Raw genomic sequence first — 15,652 nt, 5'->3', positions numbered from 1 at the left:
ACACACGGTGTGCCAGAAACCGTTATTAACAGAAAAAAATGTCCAAGAATTTGGCACCGACCATTCGAAAGATATAGTATTCAAGCATCTTCTCCGTGAATTTGAAAATATTCTAACGAGGGAATCGAAAGTTATCGTGATTTAAAGGTTTTGATCTATTTTGCATGGGATATTCACATGCTTATAAATATTCCTCAACGGTGCATCATTATTAACTTGTAAACAAGCCAAGTAACCACCAGCTTTGTATTAAGCATTCAAAACATGTGATATCCAAGTATTTTCTCTGTAAATTTGAAATCATGTGGTCGAGAAAATCAGAAGTTACAGTGATTTGTATATTTACCATTATTTCTAATTAGAGCCTTTTTATAGCTTTGTTATATGCAACAAATTTTATCGATATGTTGATCAATGTGATTTTATAGCGTGATTGACCACCTACTGTTGCTTCTCCGTTATTACAAAAGCAATACATGCACAAAGAACCAACGGATGCTACTTAGGATTAAGCGCAGCACTCTTAGTGTGTAAGTAATGGAGTTCTCATTTCTTGTACTAAACAATACCGCGTCCTGCTGCGTCCGAATACAGGTCAATTGGGGTTATGGAATATATATTTACGTGTTACTACGAGAAGTCAATGGGAGTTTGGAAAATTGGAAGGGGTTATATTACAGATTCGTCTTGGTAAACAAAACGCTTAATTACAGTATAGTCCTAGGGATCATCACATCATTTTCACTGGTTATACCTTGTTATACCTCCCTCAAAACAAGATGAAGTCATCAACATATTGAATAAAATAAAATAAAAAGTTGGGAGGCGAATGAATTGTATTTTAAAGCCTCTTCAATATATATGTATATGCACAAAACATGACTGAAGAACCAATATAACGATACCTTTGATGACGAACCATTCAAAGATTTTGCATGATGCAAATCATGCAGCATCAATCCAAAAAAGTAATCTATCAGTATCTAAAGGAAAAGTCGACACTCATAGTATCGAAAAATTCAAGGAACTAAACAAAATATAAGGCTTGTTGCATTCACATATTTTGCAAAACGTGAAACAATGTTAATTTATACAATAAAATCCTACTGACAATTAATTAAACAAACACATATATAAACGAATCCCCTTCGCTGTCATGAATAATATGTGAACCATCATATTTAGCTTATTTTTAATAATAGCCTATAACGATCTCACCAGTAGATAATCCAAACTCGACTGAGCAACAAGGTGCCACTTTCAAATTATTCAGTTTCACCAATATGCTTATTTGGGCCATAACGAAACAATGCCCCGCAAAACGCTGGAAATGAAACAAAATTTACAAAAACGAATTCATTTGCTTGTGATTTAACGAAGCACTGGATTTCTTCAATGAAAGATACAAGTTGAATGCAAATCTGTTAAGTTAATTTGTGTCGCAATTATTAAATGCGTGTTGCAAACACTATTTTAGATGATTGAAAAAGAAAATCTTAATGACTCCAAAACTTCAAAGTACTCTAGTTATGTTGTATTTTTATAAAATATTCTCAAACTAATTGCGGAGATAATTGACTACTGCATCTTATGAATGCTGAGGGTCAGTCGTATAGACATTTTTATTTGTAAATTATGTACACTTTCATAACAAAGGCATATAAATAAGCTCTAATTTAAGGTGAAGATGAATCGAAGCCAAACCTCAAAATTTCAAGAGCACAAATCACAAATATCCGTTTAAGCTGAAAACTTAATCGATTGATCACTAGCTGGTAGTGACCAATAGATTAAGTTTTCAGCTCAAACGAGCACGGTTTTCCAGATTTGTGGTCTTGAAAATTTTAAGTTTGGCTTCGATTCATATTCACCATAAACTTCATATAAATAATCATAAAAATACAAATCACTGTAACTTCAGATTTTCTCGACCAAATGATTTCAAATTTGCAGAGAAGGTGCTTGGATATCACATGTTTTGAATGCTTAATACAAAGCTGGTGATAACTTGGCTGGTTTACAAGTTAATTTTGATGCACCATTGGGGATTGTTTATAAGCATGTTCAGGGAATCTTCAAAACGTCAAAACCTTATAAAAGCAAGAAAAATGTGCTTTTCTATTGAAAATAAGACATGCCTCAATATTTACCGATTTTTCAATAGTTTAGTCATGGAAATCAATAGTTTTCATCATTCGAGTAGATTCGTACAAAGATTTCCAATCGGTTGGTGCAAGAATCTTGAAAATCTATGAGGGCTTTAGTAAGTTATTAAGAGTTAATATCTAACCACTTTTCGTGACGCGAGCGATTTTTCGTTTTTCGAAATTGTACCCCAGTATGTTGCCGGAAGACGTTATCCAACTTCAAAAAAAAATCGATTTACAACAACGCGCCACAATTACAACATCATAATTGCCTATCTAATATTTTATTCCATTACATTTTTAGAATGATTTCATGCTGTCCTCAATCTTGAATTGAAATTTCCCACGCATATTGTTTTTATGAATCCGAAACGGCGTCAATAAAAATGGATTCCATCCTGTTAAATCTTGCTGGTCTTGTCTGGGATGGTTTAAGATCGATTCTCGATTACTTTTTCAAATCGACGTAAGTAACTTCCATACGGTTTTGGGAAAATTATTTCACATAAGAATTTTAAGACAAAATGATAAGCCGTTTTATTCAGTTACTTGCGACGTTTTTCTACCAGTGTAAAATCGACTCAAGTAGTGTTTTGTTTAGATTCGTGGTTAAGTCACTTTGTCTCTCCATACAGCGGGGCGGCGAAAGTAGTGGTTAGGTTGCGAAAGTTGAAAGTCTTACTTTCGTCGTTTTGTAAATCCGAAAATCAAACGTTCTAAAAGTGAAAAATCGAGTTGGTTCAGAGCGGAACGTGTAGAATTTCGTCTGCGAAACACATAAGATCGATAAAGTAAGTGTGTATACTTTTTTGACTTGAGTCTATATTAAAGTGACCAGACGTCCCGGATTGTGCGGGACAGTCCCGGATTTTAGCAACCTGTCCCGCATCACCAAGTGTCCCGGAAAACGTCCCGGATTGTAGAGGTAACCAGAAATAAAACTTATGTTTAAAATATGAGTAATGAAATATTATCAACTGCTATATGGATATTCAAAATCACTGGTCAACTTTCTCCATGAACCAATAGAAATGTAATCAAAATCTTAACAGAATCCATACAGGAAATTATTGAAAATTTAAATTCTTATTGTGCATTTGCTTCATATTTTTAACTATCGGTTCAGGCCTCTGAACCAAACTCAGATCAGAGAGAAGTAGAAGAGAGAAATAGTCGTTAGGAGAAACGAATAAGCGGCCACATATCGCTAGCGTTACATGAACAGCAGATAGGTCAACCGTGCGAATGAACAGACTCTGTATCCAGTTTCAAAGTTAATAAACAACGTGTTTAAACGTAACAATACTTTCAGCTTTCCTAAGAAAGAGAAGCTACTGGTGAGTACATAAGTTCGTGGTGGAAGACTTTCCTCTGAACTTAGTCTAGGTTGTGCATTCAGCTTTCAGGTGAAGATTTTCACGGGAAGCTTTTGCATCCGCCCTGGTTTTGCTGTTTGATTTGGTTCGGACAACGGTTTGCCAGGTGAAGTATTTCACGGGTAACCTTTGTCTCCACTCCGGTCTCGCCTATATCAACAATTATTTTACGTTGAAATATTTTCAAAATGTTATTGGAATCCTAACATAATTCCTTTCGCACTCAACATTTCTGTAACTATTTGGTTTCAATCAAAATAAATAGAATCCATGGATTAACCCATAGTCAGAATTCTTATACAATTCTGATAGAAATAAGAATTCCACAGTATTCACTGGTAAAAATATCACAATACTTCAGCTCAGGTATTATCAAAACACTTCCAGGATACGCAACAGCATTTATTATATTTTAAGCTCTTGATTTAGTTAAGAAACTCCAAATGGCACTGTTAAGGAATTCATTATTTTGTTCAAAACTTTCCTAATGATTTTATTCAGAATGTTAAGGAAGATTGACTGGACTTTGATGATGATAATTGGAGATTTCGACTTTCAGTCACGAAATAAGCGTTGATTATTTTAAATCATTGCCAACGTTTCGATCCAGTTGTTGACCGTGATTAGCCGACGGCAATAGACAACAGGCAATTTTTGTGTAAAATTCTTGTTCCCTACCACCCACCCACCATCCGATATAGGGTGCTGGTGATGAATAAGACCAGTGCGATACCCAATCGAGACAAGTACCGTGTGCGCTACACGAATTAACGACAAGTTGATTCCTATCGAGCCCTGAAGAAGATCCCAACAACTGGATCGAAACGTTGGCAATGATTTAAAACAATCAACGCTTAGTTCGTGACTGAAAGCCGAAATCTCCATTTACTTTACTCAAAATCTTTCAAAAAATTGCATTGGTTCTCTTCTCGTTTTTTGTAAATTTTGTTCAGCAAATCAACTCACTTAATCTGACTCAGAATCCTTCATGATAAAGATTCTTTCTTGGATTTTATTTAGTCCACAATCTTATTAGGATTCAGTTCAAATTACAAAAAAAATGTTGCTTCAATATTTTTGAAATCAGCTTGAAAACTATACAACATTCTGATTGGAATTTTGGTTTAAAAGAAATTTCGTGATTAGGATCTAAATTTAATAATATATTGTTATTTTTATCTGTTCAATATTGAAAACTCTTTCGCAACAGGTTATGGAAATCCTACTAGAATAATTAAAATTAAATGTGGAGTTTGAGCGAAAGTGCGAAAACATTTTCCTTAAACTAATTTTCTAATGTTTACAAATTTTGTCCCGCATTGAAGCCAAACATATCTGGTCACTTTAGTCTATATGGATAAGTTTTCGAGAATTGGTGTTCCGTACAATAAAATCATTCATGAAAGGTTTTGATCTTAAGAATCCTTGCACAAAATCCTCCTTTGGCTATTAAATTCTTAAATCAGATTTTTTTCTGCAGTAAGACAAATAGGTTTTTTGGGAGCCTTGGCTTAAATTTAATGTACTCAGGAAAGCTAGTGCTGTCAAAAAGGTAAACAAAGCGGAAGGTTTGATTTTGTGATTGTGCACTTTAATTTAGTTCATTCGTTCCGTTATGCATCTATTCATGTTTTTAATGGAAGAAAGTGTTGTAAAAAAGACCGTGGTTGAACGGTTGTACTGACGTAGACAACGCTAAGTGATAAGTGGCTGAAAATGAAAGCATTTTTCGAGCAACTCAGCTGTTGTGTGCAGCATAGTTGTCCCCCGAGAACGGGAAGTTTAGGAAAGCATGGGAAAATATGCTACACACGGTAGTTAGATAATTCTACGAGCGGAATATTCCACATTTTATCGTGTTTTATGATTCTTTACTTTCGTGTTTAATGATTCTTTACATGATCATCATTATCCACTAATGATATTGATAACCACACGCAGACCATAACTTGCATCAGGCATTTGAGTTTTAAGAAGACTTTAACATGACTTAGAGCAGTCTTGGGAGTTTTACCGATGTCTTTGTAAGACAATCAAGCTGAGGTTTTAAGTATAGGTTTTAATAGACACTATACAGCTTCTTCAACATACAATTTATTATCAACAAATTTAGCTACCAAACAAGTTTTAACAGAAGCACTTATAGGTATCTACAAAGCAATTTAAAGTGGTTTTTACTGAAAAGATGGTTTAGCACTTTTAAATCTATTATTGAATCTGTTGGGATTTAATGCATCTCCAATAAAACCTCAATATATAACATCTAAGATCAAAGAGCATTGAAATTATTACTTGGGGGGTGTTTTCCGAGACAGAGTGCATATTGTTTTCCTCTAAGGTTCACAACCACATCTACACTAGGGCACCCATACCATTGAGCGTGATAACCACTATAGAACCTAGTGACATTTGAACACACCTACACTTGCATACGCTCATAATGCACAGTTTGTTTTTGTTTTCCTCAACGAAACTTGCACACGCTTTCCAGACTCATCAAAATGCATATGAAAATATTACCCAATTTTAAATTTGTTTACCCAGATTCTTGGTGTTTTTTGAGAATGAGTGCATACTATTTTTCTCTGAGTTTCATAACTACATCCGCACTAGGGCACCCACACCATTAAGCGTGATAACCACTATAACACTAAGCTTAGAAGCTTCATGCCAAGAAGAAGAAAAGAAGAAGAAGAAGAAGAAGAAGAAGAAGAAGAAGAAGAAGAAGAAGAAGAAGAAGAAGAAGAAGAAGAAGAAGAAGAAGAAGAAGAAGAAGAAGAAGAAGAAGAAGAAGAAGAAGAAGAAGAAGAAGAAGAAGAAGAAGAAGAAGAAGAAGAAGAAGAAGAAGAAGAAGAAGAAGAAGAAGAAGAAGAAGAAGAAGAAGAAGAAGAAGAAGAAGAAGAAGAAGAAGAAGAAGAAGAAGAAGAAGAAGAAGAAGAAGAAGATTGTAACCTGTGAGGGAACACGAAATATTAATGCGAAGTAGGCCGTCATTAAAATTTGTACGCGTCGTTGATGATTGTTGCTAATTCATCTCACGATTTCGGATCAAAGAAAATAAGTTGGTTTTGAACTGACACAGCTGAAAAAGTATCAGCATACTTTATGCTAGAGTGCCTGTAAACAAGAGTGACGTCATGTTCCAGTTTTGACAGGTCTTCTGCTCGATTGGAACGCGGATTTGTATGGAAATGACAGTTCGCCGCTGTTCCAATTTTGACATTGACGCCACTCTTATCTAGATCCACTCTGCTTTATGCATGTTAGTGCATACAGTGATACCAGGTCGTCCCACTCGGGCTCAGATTGAGTACCACTTCTAGTACTGCATTTGGTCCCTCGGTAGTGCAAAAGGTACCCAAGTTTGACAGATCGCAATACACTTTGAACGGCATTCTAGATTACCTTATGAGCCATAAAATTTTAGGCAACTGCAAGGGACATGGGGGTCTTTAATTTGTCTTTGGTGATACTTTTTCAATTCAATATAAACTATCAAGACTGAGTTTTATCACTTTGAAATGCAAGCTAAAAAGTCGTCATTGATTCCAAAACGAGTGACGGGCTACTTAGTCTTAAACAAAGTTTTCTTTTTCTAACTGCAAGATAACTCCAGCTTGCCAACAACAATCAAGGCAGACTTGATGAAAATCTCTAGTTTTCTTTTGTTGTGTACCTTCGATCTTTCCGGACAAACATGGAAAAAGGGCTACAGTTTTCCAAACATTTAATTTTTAATTTTTATTACAAAATGTAATAAGATGCGTATTTCAATACTTTGTATTTAATCATAATAAAAGGCGTTATCGTGGCTTTACTTTTGCATACTTTTGAATTGATTCTCATTCGATTTTTGACAACTTTGAAGAAATTTGAAAATATGTTTTGATAATTTACGCGTTTCTATCATGTTTGTCCATTGTTTGAGATCCCGGCTCACAGTGGCAGTTCGTGACAGGAGAATCTCGGCTCACTTTGACGTACATATTTTTTTTTATCGGTTTCTCCCTCCCAGGTTGCAACCTAAGGCAAGACGTGTCAGCTCAAAGTACAAAAACGAAACCAATCGCCTGTTAAAAAATACCACTTCTTATTGGTCGTTTTGGCAAAGGCCTACTAAAAGTTTTATCCGGAGACTCGATTATCTGGGATTCGATTATCCGGAATTTTAGACTCGATTATCCGGAATTTGGTTTTTGATGTTCTTGTTTTTCAATTTTTATGTATAAATCTGGGATAATTTGGTATTGCAATATACACTATGAATGGTTTTGCAGTTTTGAGCCTATTTAAGAGAAGGGGGTTTGAAAAAGTGGTTTATGTGTATGCTGATCAAAAATTTTATTTTCTTGTAAAGGCCCCTACTATTCCTAGAAAAAATTTCTGGCTACGCCACCGCATCATATAAATAAAACAACGAAAAAAGATAATATTTAAGTTCTTTTATCGAAGATTTTAATTTTTTTCTTAGTGATTCGATTATCCGGAGTGTAAATAATCGGATGATCGAGTCCGACCTGTATTTAAAAAAAAAAATGATTAGAAGGTCAAAAAATATTCTGCCAGTATCATTATTTTGGCGAGGAAAAAAATTTTTTTACTACATCTTGTGGAATCCAAAAAAAAAGTATATATATATATATATATATATGCATGATGCGAACTCTTCAGAAGATTCTAGTTTTCTTCTATACGTTTCTGTTTAAAAGAAGCTTTAAAGATATTCTTCGATAACTTTCTGTATGTTGTACGGTAGTTAGTAGTAAGGACTGTTCATTTTATAAGGGTCGTGTATAACGGCCGATTTTTGGAGGTTATCAAAATCAATGATTGTAAGAAATTGGCTGGAAAATTTGACAATTTTAATTTTTTATTTTCAAAAACGTCTTGATTTCCGAAAGCAGCATCAATCAGGAGCCTGATGGAAAAAAATCAAGTTATTTTTGGAACAACAATTTTACAGATATTATATATAAATTTTAGAGAAAAATATTTGAAATTTGAAGGGAATTGATATGAGTATAATTGTTTAGTTGAAAGTATATCCTGACGGAAGTGCTTAAATAGTATCAATATGAAAAATAACTTACGCCTTCATAGAGTTACTTATATGGTCCTTACGTCACATATAAAGCACAATAGAAACTTAATTGCTTTATTCTTAGAAGACCTTTCAAAGTACATTGACAATCATCTAAAACGGCAACACTGCTGTAATAAAATCGATTTTATTTTCTTCATATTATTTTCACAATATGTCATTCTGAGATTACCAATTGAAATATTCGGAGAAAACCGTTTACAATTTGCTGTAGATCGATAAATATGCGTACCGTTTTGTCTCAAATTCCGAACAGACTCATATTCCGAACACTCGGTTTTTGTATGACGATCTGGTTGAAATGTTTCGCTGAAATATGTCACCAAATAACAAGGAAATGGCAGCCAATTGCGATTCAATTTTAACGTCTCCAACATAATTTTTACCGCGGGAGTAGTGATGATTCTCTAGTTTGAGACCATTAGAATAAGCTCATATAAATTTATTTGAGAAATTATTCAGTTGAATACGATTTATCCGTGCTGTTCGGAATTTGAATCAAGGTGTTCGGAATATGAGACAGAATCAACACAGTGTTCGGCATTTGAATCAAAATGTCGTTCCATTCTTTTTCGAAAACACAATACTAAAACAAATTATATCAACATTTTTATTGGTACACCCAACAGCTAACAGTTAGGCTTTGCGAAGAAATTAAAATTTACACAAATATCAAACAATTTATGCCAATCAGATGCATTTGAAGTCACTGCTGGTCTTAAGTGTTCGGAATATGAGTCAAAACGGTACATAATTTTAAAAGTATGAGACTTTTAAGTAAAACTGCCATAAACAGTAAAATTTATACTTAAGACTGTGGTTTAAACTCTCGTTTATACAAATATAGTTTCTTTAGCAATCCAAACTAGTTTTGAACACGCTTTTTACTTTTCTTTTCTGCTGGGAGTGAAAGGATGGTGTATCAGCAAATTTGGTCATAAATGGGTAAATCACTAAAGTTACTAATGTCAGAGAATGGTGGCATATAATTGTTTTTTTAAAGCCTAACCTTTAGTAGAATAGTAAAGGATACAAGCATACAATTTGTTCATAAAAATAGGATTTTTGTTTTGCGAAAAATAATGTTAAACTTTGACGAAGAGTTTTTGGAAAAAACTATTTAGCTCTTCAACCAAAAGCATTTTCTGAGATCTTATATTTTCATAGCATTGTAGAAAAGTAATTGAACGATGCACAGAAAACCGATTACGATTTTATCAATAAATAAAAAAGATATAGCATAAACAAAGTGTCCACTTTATAAAATGAACAGTCCTTATGCTTACGGTTATTCCTAGTTAAACTCTATAAAGACTCGTGGACAAAATTTTGGAACAATTTATAGGTAAAAATTAAATCGCTGTAAAAATTCCAGAAATTCTAGTAATAAGCAAACCACTGAAAAAATCTTTGTTGTGGGTTTTGATGCAGATCTCCCATGATGAGAAATTCCCAGCGAAACTCATAGAGGTATCCAATAGTGGTTCAAAAAAATCTCTTTTGGTCCACACCACTCATTCGATTCTAGATCAAATTCTGAGTGTCCTCCCAAAATTTGAGCTCATTTGGATGAAAACTGAGACTGCACAAGCCCTTTAATGATTATATGGGAATTACTAAGGGAAAAGCAAGCAATTCATTCAATCAGTCATAGTGTTTGCCCATGTGCTCTTGGAGATTAGAACTATTTTGATACTGTGAGATACAATTATCAGCTACTACTTTGCCGAAGACTGTTTTAAAATCGGACGCCTCGGAAATTAGTTATTGGTTTTCGAATGAGTTGTAAAACTTTGGGTATAATTATTGGGTTGTTCTGCAGGCATCACTGGATATATGCAGTAAAACATAGTAGCCATGATTTGTGCGTGCTATCTTTCGCGCCAGGTGCAGCAATGTTGCCTGTTCAGAAGTTAAATGAGCACTGCTGAAGAATTTGCGACTGGATATAAATCAATAACTAATTACTGAGGCGCCCGATTTGAAAACGGTCTTCTGCATAGCTGATGAATGTATCTCACAGTATCAATGAAGTTCTAATCCCCAAGAGCACATGGGCAAACACTATGACCGATTGAATGATTTGGTTACTTTTCTCATAGTAATTCCTATATAAACTTGAAAGGGCTTGTGCAGTCTCAGTTTTCATCCATATGAGCTCAAATTTTGGGAGGACACTCAGAATTTGGTGTAGAATTGAATGAGCGGTGTGGAGCAAAAACGATTTTTTGAGCCACTCTAGTATCCATAGAGAAAATTTTGGAATATACTTTAAAAAACATGCACCGATTCTTCTGAAATGAAACTCTGGAACTTTTGTTACTCTGGCGAAATTCTTGCATTTTTACAAACTATTTGAAACTGAAGTCTTAGAAAAGTTTTGCAACAATATTTGGAACAGTGCTTAACAAAACTGGTAGAGTCGCTTACGAGTTTCTAGATAAATTTCTTGAAGAACTCCTTGTAGTAATGAACTAATTCTAAAAGCATTACGTATCCAAAAGAATTTTCAACCATCTGAAGAAATTTCGCAAATTTCTAAGATGATCACCAGAAAAAAAAATCAGTTAACCATCAAGGAGTATACTTGAAATAAGGGTACGCCAAGAAATCGCTTCAGTGGTTTTCAGAGAAAAGTGGTCAGAGGTCTCCTCAGTGAAATTCTTGGTTGAAACCTTGATAAATTCCCAGAATGATTTCTGTAGGCAATCTTGAAAAATCCTTGAAAAAAAATTGAAAAAAAAAAACATGGTAGACATTTTCGGATACTTTGCATTTTGTTTTCAGATCCCTTAATTGATTGACGGCCATCTAGAAACTTCCGATAGTTTATAACTAGCAATATTTTAGTGGTTTTACGTCCGAAGTAATTCTTTCAGAAATCAATAGAATAGTTTCTGAGGTGTCCGGCTATTTGGCCGAACGCCATTTGGCCGAATGCCATCTGGCCAAACGGGTCGTTTGGCCGAATGCCGTTTGGCCGAATTACTAACAAAAAAATCAAATTGCTACAACGCTGATGTGTAGGTTTCTTAGGTGTGGCCCAATAATTGATCAACTATTTTTTTATTAACTTTTTTGATGTGACTGGATGTTATGTTTTTCGCTATGTAATAGCTCCAAGAGAATGATAAAATCGACCCGTTAATTAAAGATGAAGTTGTGAACCCCACGCATCGCGTCAAAACTCTAAGCTGATGGTTGTTTCATCTTTGGTTTATCAACGGTGTGTTAGGGCTCCAGTTTTTCAATGATTTCATCAGAAGTTTTTCCTTCTTTTAATCATAGGTTATTCTTTCGAGTTATGCTGGTTTCATAACTGTATTATACCTTCTTTGAATCATCCAACATACATTGTTAGAAGTTATCTGTCAAATCGTACACTTTAGGTTAATTATCAGAACTCCAGGCCTGAAAGACTTCCTGTAAGAGCTGGTGTTCCCCAAGGCAGCATTTTGAGACCAATATTATACAATATTTTCACATTTGACTTACCTGGGTTACCTCAGGGATGTCAAAAATCCTTGTTTGCGGATGACACAGGCCTCTCCGCCAAAGGACGAAGCCTGCGTGTCATCTGTAGTCGATTGCAAAAATGTTTCGATATTTTTTCTTCATACTTGCAAAAATGGCAGATTTCTCCTAATGCTTCCAAAACTCAACTAATAATACTCCCACATAGATCAAAAGCTCTTTTTTTGAAACCTTCTAGTAGTTCCACTATATTGGTCAGATTAAGTTAAGTATCTAGGGCTTTTGCTAGACAAAAATTCAAAACCAAAACTTTGTCTTAAGAACAAGCATTGGATATTCAAACAAATTTTCTGGGCAGCCATGTTGTATGTACTAATGTGGACTAGCTATTGTAAAACCAGGAAGAAAGCTACTAAAAACTAAATCTGAAGCTCCCTCCCCGGTATACTACTTATGAGTTACATAGAATATTCAATGTTGAAACATTGGAACAAATGTCAAATAAAATAATCAATAATTTTAGACAAAAATTGTTGAAATCTTCTATTGCCACGGTTCATTGTTTGACTGTTTGAAATGCTACTTATGAGAGAATTAAAAAAAAGTTTTAATATTTGATGGAAAATGCAATTTTCAAAAACAAAACAATAAATTTAATCGATATTAGGAAGGTTTTCCTAAATTCTAGTATAATTGCACTTAATTTAATCGAAATTCTAACATTGAAGTCCGTAAAACATTCTAAGTGCGTACGCCCAGAGAAACTTAGAAGGATTCTAGACCTGACAGGCATCATCTTCTTGGTCTTGCAAGATACCTTCATCTTCATCTTCATCTGAGCAAGATACTTAACAGCTATTGTAGCAATTAGTCTCCATTCAGTTCAGACACTTATCACTACACGTTCTCATACCTCACTCCGAACTAGGATTAGTTGTAATGTAGTTGCAAGGTCGATAATTAAAAGCCATTGGTATCGTTGGCACTAAAGATTTTGTACGTGATTTGTGAACATTTAGGGCAGTAGAACTGTTTTGCACTCTATCATAATTGTAATCAATCTATACAAATTTTCAATTTTGAAATATTTTGGTGATCGATTAGTTTGATCTGTGTAATTTATTCAAATTATAACCGGCGCGTGTTTTATTTTCTAACAGTACTGAATTTCACCAACCTAGAGAAACTTATCGGTTCAGTGTATGATTGATTACCCTAAAGGGGGCCCTAACGACCAAGTCACGATAGTTTGTTTATCACACTTGTCCACGGGGCGGCGCGAACATTCGCATCAACACGCGACGTCATTTCACACAAACCGCTCCACAAAAGTGTTGATAATGTGTTCGCAAAACATAAGTGGCTTACAACTACTTGCCGCGATCTTGCCGTGAAGATTCACGAAATACGCGAGTCAGCATGCTTAAGAACACTGTTTACGGGGTTTGTATTCGATAGCTTTGGCTTCTATGACGGCGTCGGCGACCGAAAACCGAACTGGAACGTGCTTCAATCAAGACGACCGACGAAACACTACCATAAACTGACTATCCAGCGTTGACATGGAACGCGGTTCGAGTCGAGTATTGCCTACTGAAAAAGCCGCCTGAAAAGCTTGGCAACTAACGCACAGTGGCGCATGGCCAGGCTAAACTTATGTCCTTAAAATCACATGTTAATATTGTTAAAGAGGTCGGTACCAGCGATCGACAGTTTGCCAAAATTTGAGATTGATCAGTTTTGTTCATTGCTCAGTCAAAAATTGTTCATCAATTTGGCTAAAATTCCGCTAAAAGATTATAATTTTCAATAGATTTTGGACGCATTTGAGGTTTTGTCCAACCTTCATATGAAGGCGCGCCACTGTGTAACGGCGGAGGACATGTGGCGGAACGGAAGTCTGGGAAGGGACGGAGAAGCGGCCGGGTTGGTAAAACACGTTGAAGGCGGTCCACAACAGCCCAATGTTTGTAGATGAATTGGAGATAAACGACAAGTAGTGAGGAACGAGCTGAATGAAGCCGAGATTGAATCTCTCAGGTGCTGAGTGTTGTGCTCAGGTGAAATAAATCAACCAAGGCAGAGGTGCTATGGATCGCGCAATTAGGACTGCTATTCAGATCTCCTTTGCCTTATAAAGATATATCATGCTCTGCAATTATTCGGTGGCCGACTACTGCGAGATCGGTTCAAAAAATTAACCATTACGTAATAACTACAAGGGGGTGGTCACTCTACACAGTGTGCCTTGCGCAGCTATGGCACTTTTCGGCGCACTGACTGGCACACCCTACAAAATTGGGTTGCTATAAAAATAACAGTGAACTGAAATTTTCGTCCCAGCAATCATTGAGTTTTCTGAGTTGTTTGCCACATGTCAAACACAGATTTTCCAAAACTTTCGCGTTGGTTTCGGATTCAGAACGAACCTCCTAATCTTGATTAAAAGATACCTGCAGAAAAGCGTTCGTGACCTTGTTAGCTCAAAGCAACTTCCAAGGATGTGGAAATGGGTAAAAATGTTGGGAATCTGATTTGATTTTGAAGATCATCATCATCATCGCCGTGTGTTCAGAGGATTACAGGGATCCACATATGGCATACGTCTTAGGCGGCATCCATTTATTATGTAACGCTAAAATTGGAAATTTTCGACCACCTCCCCCCCCCCTCCGTAACGCTTTTTGTATGGAATTTTTTAAAATTTTGTATGAGTCGTAACGCTCGAGCCTACCTCCTCCCCCCCTTAGAGCGTTACGTAATTTGTGGATGCCGCCTTACTGCATCGCGATGTTTCACCGTTATTTTCTCCCAACTCTTCATACCCCCTCCCTGCCACAACGATCCCGTTGACGCTCCGTGTCACAGTTTCCGTGTTGTCTTTGAATTCATGTGGGTCGTTTTCTTCCTTCTCATTGAAGTGTTTCATATACTTGAATAACTCTCTCAATACTATTGAGTCAATAGTTTCCCCTGCGATAAGAAAACGTTCATAAATACGTAGCATTTTTTGCCAAGTTTTTAGCTCTTCCCTCCCCATTGTATCATTTTCCCTATACTCAATACATGGTTGGTCACAAAATCGTAAACTGCCCTTCCCTTTAAATTGTCACGTCATTTATGTACGGTCTCTAATGTAAGTATAATGTATCCCGGAAAAACACAGCTCCATGAAAAACAGTTATTGGGAAGTAATGTAAAATTTGAGAGGCAAGCCAGAAGAAAATGAAACATGTCAATGCTTGCTGAGAATGTTTTTTCCATAATTTCAGTTCATTGATTTTTATGGGATGTAGAATTATAGTAGGTTTGGCATGCTTGGCACACCTTGGCGCTTTGAAGGCACAGCTGTGCCGAATGAAGTGCGTAGAGTGACCACCCCCTTGAATAACTATTATAAAAGGAACTGTTTCCCGGTGCCACTCTAATCAAGCAAATACAATCAACTCTTTATTAATTGATATTCTGTAACTTGATATTTGCCTTAATTCGATAAAAAATTTCGATCCCTTGAATCTAGCATCCATTGATGCCGTTGTAATCTCTCTAAAGCC

The 15,652-nt window shown here is 35.7% G+C and overlaps 1 protein-coding gene across 1 annotated transcript in view; it reads right to left on the bottom strand.

Moving 5' to 3' along the window:
• LOC5565260 (otopetrin-2) overlaps positions 1 to 13,636 on the bottom strand; it is a 70,954-nt gene extending 57,318 nt beyond the window's left edge. Inside the window, exon 1 of the mRNA XM_021846042.1 lies at positions 13,276 to 13,636. The gene's annotated coding sequence lies outside the window, so the exon portion shown is untranslated. The remainder of the gene's footprint in view (positions 1 to 13,275) is intronic.
• Between the last annotated feature and the right edge of the window lie 2,016 nt (positions 13,637 to 15,652).

Source organism: Aedes aegypti, chromosome 1 (genome assembly GCF_002204515.2).
Source record: "Aedes aegypti strain LVP_AGWG chromosome 1, AaegL5.0 Primary Assembly, whole genome shotgun sequence".
NCBI classification, from domain to species: domain Eukaryota; kingdom Metazoa; phylum Arthropoda; class Insecta; order Diptera; family Culicidae; genus Aedes; species Aedes aegypti.
The sequence above is the reverse complement of the archived record's forward strand: the minus strand, read 5'-3'. Positions and strand labels throughout refer to the sequence as shown.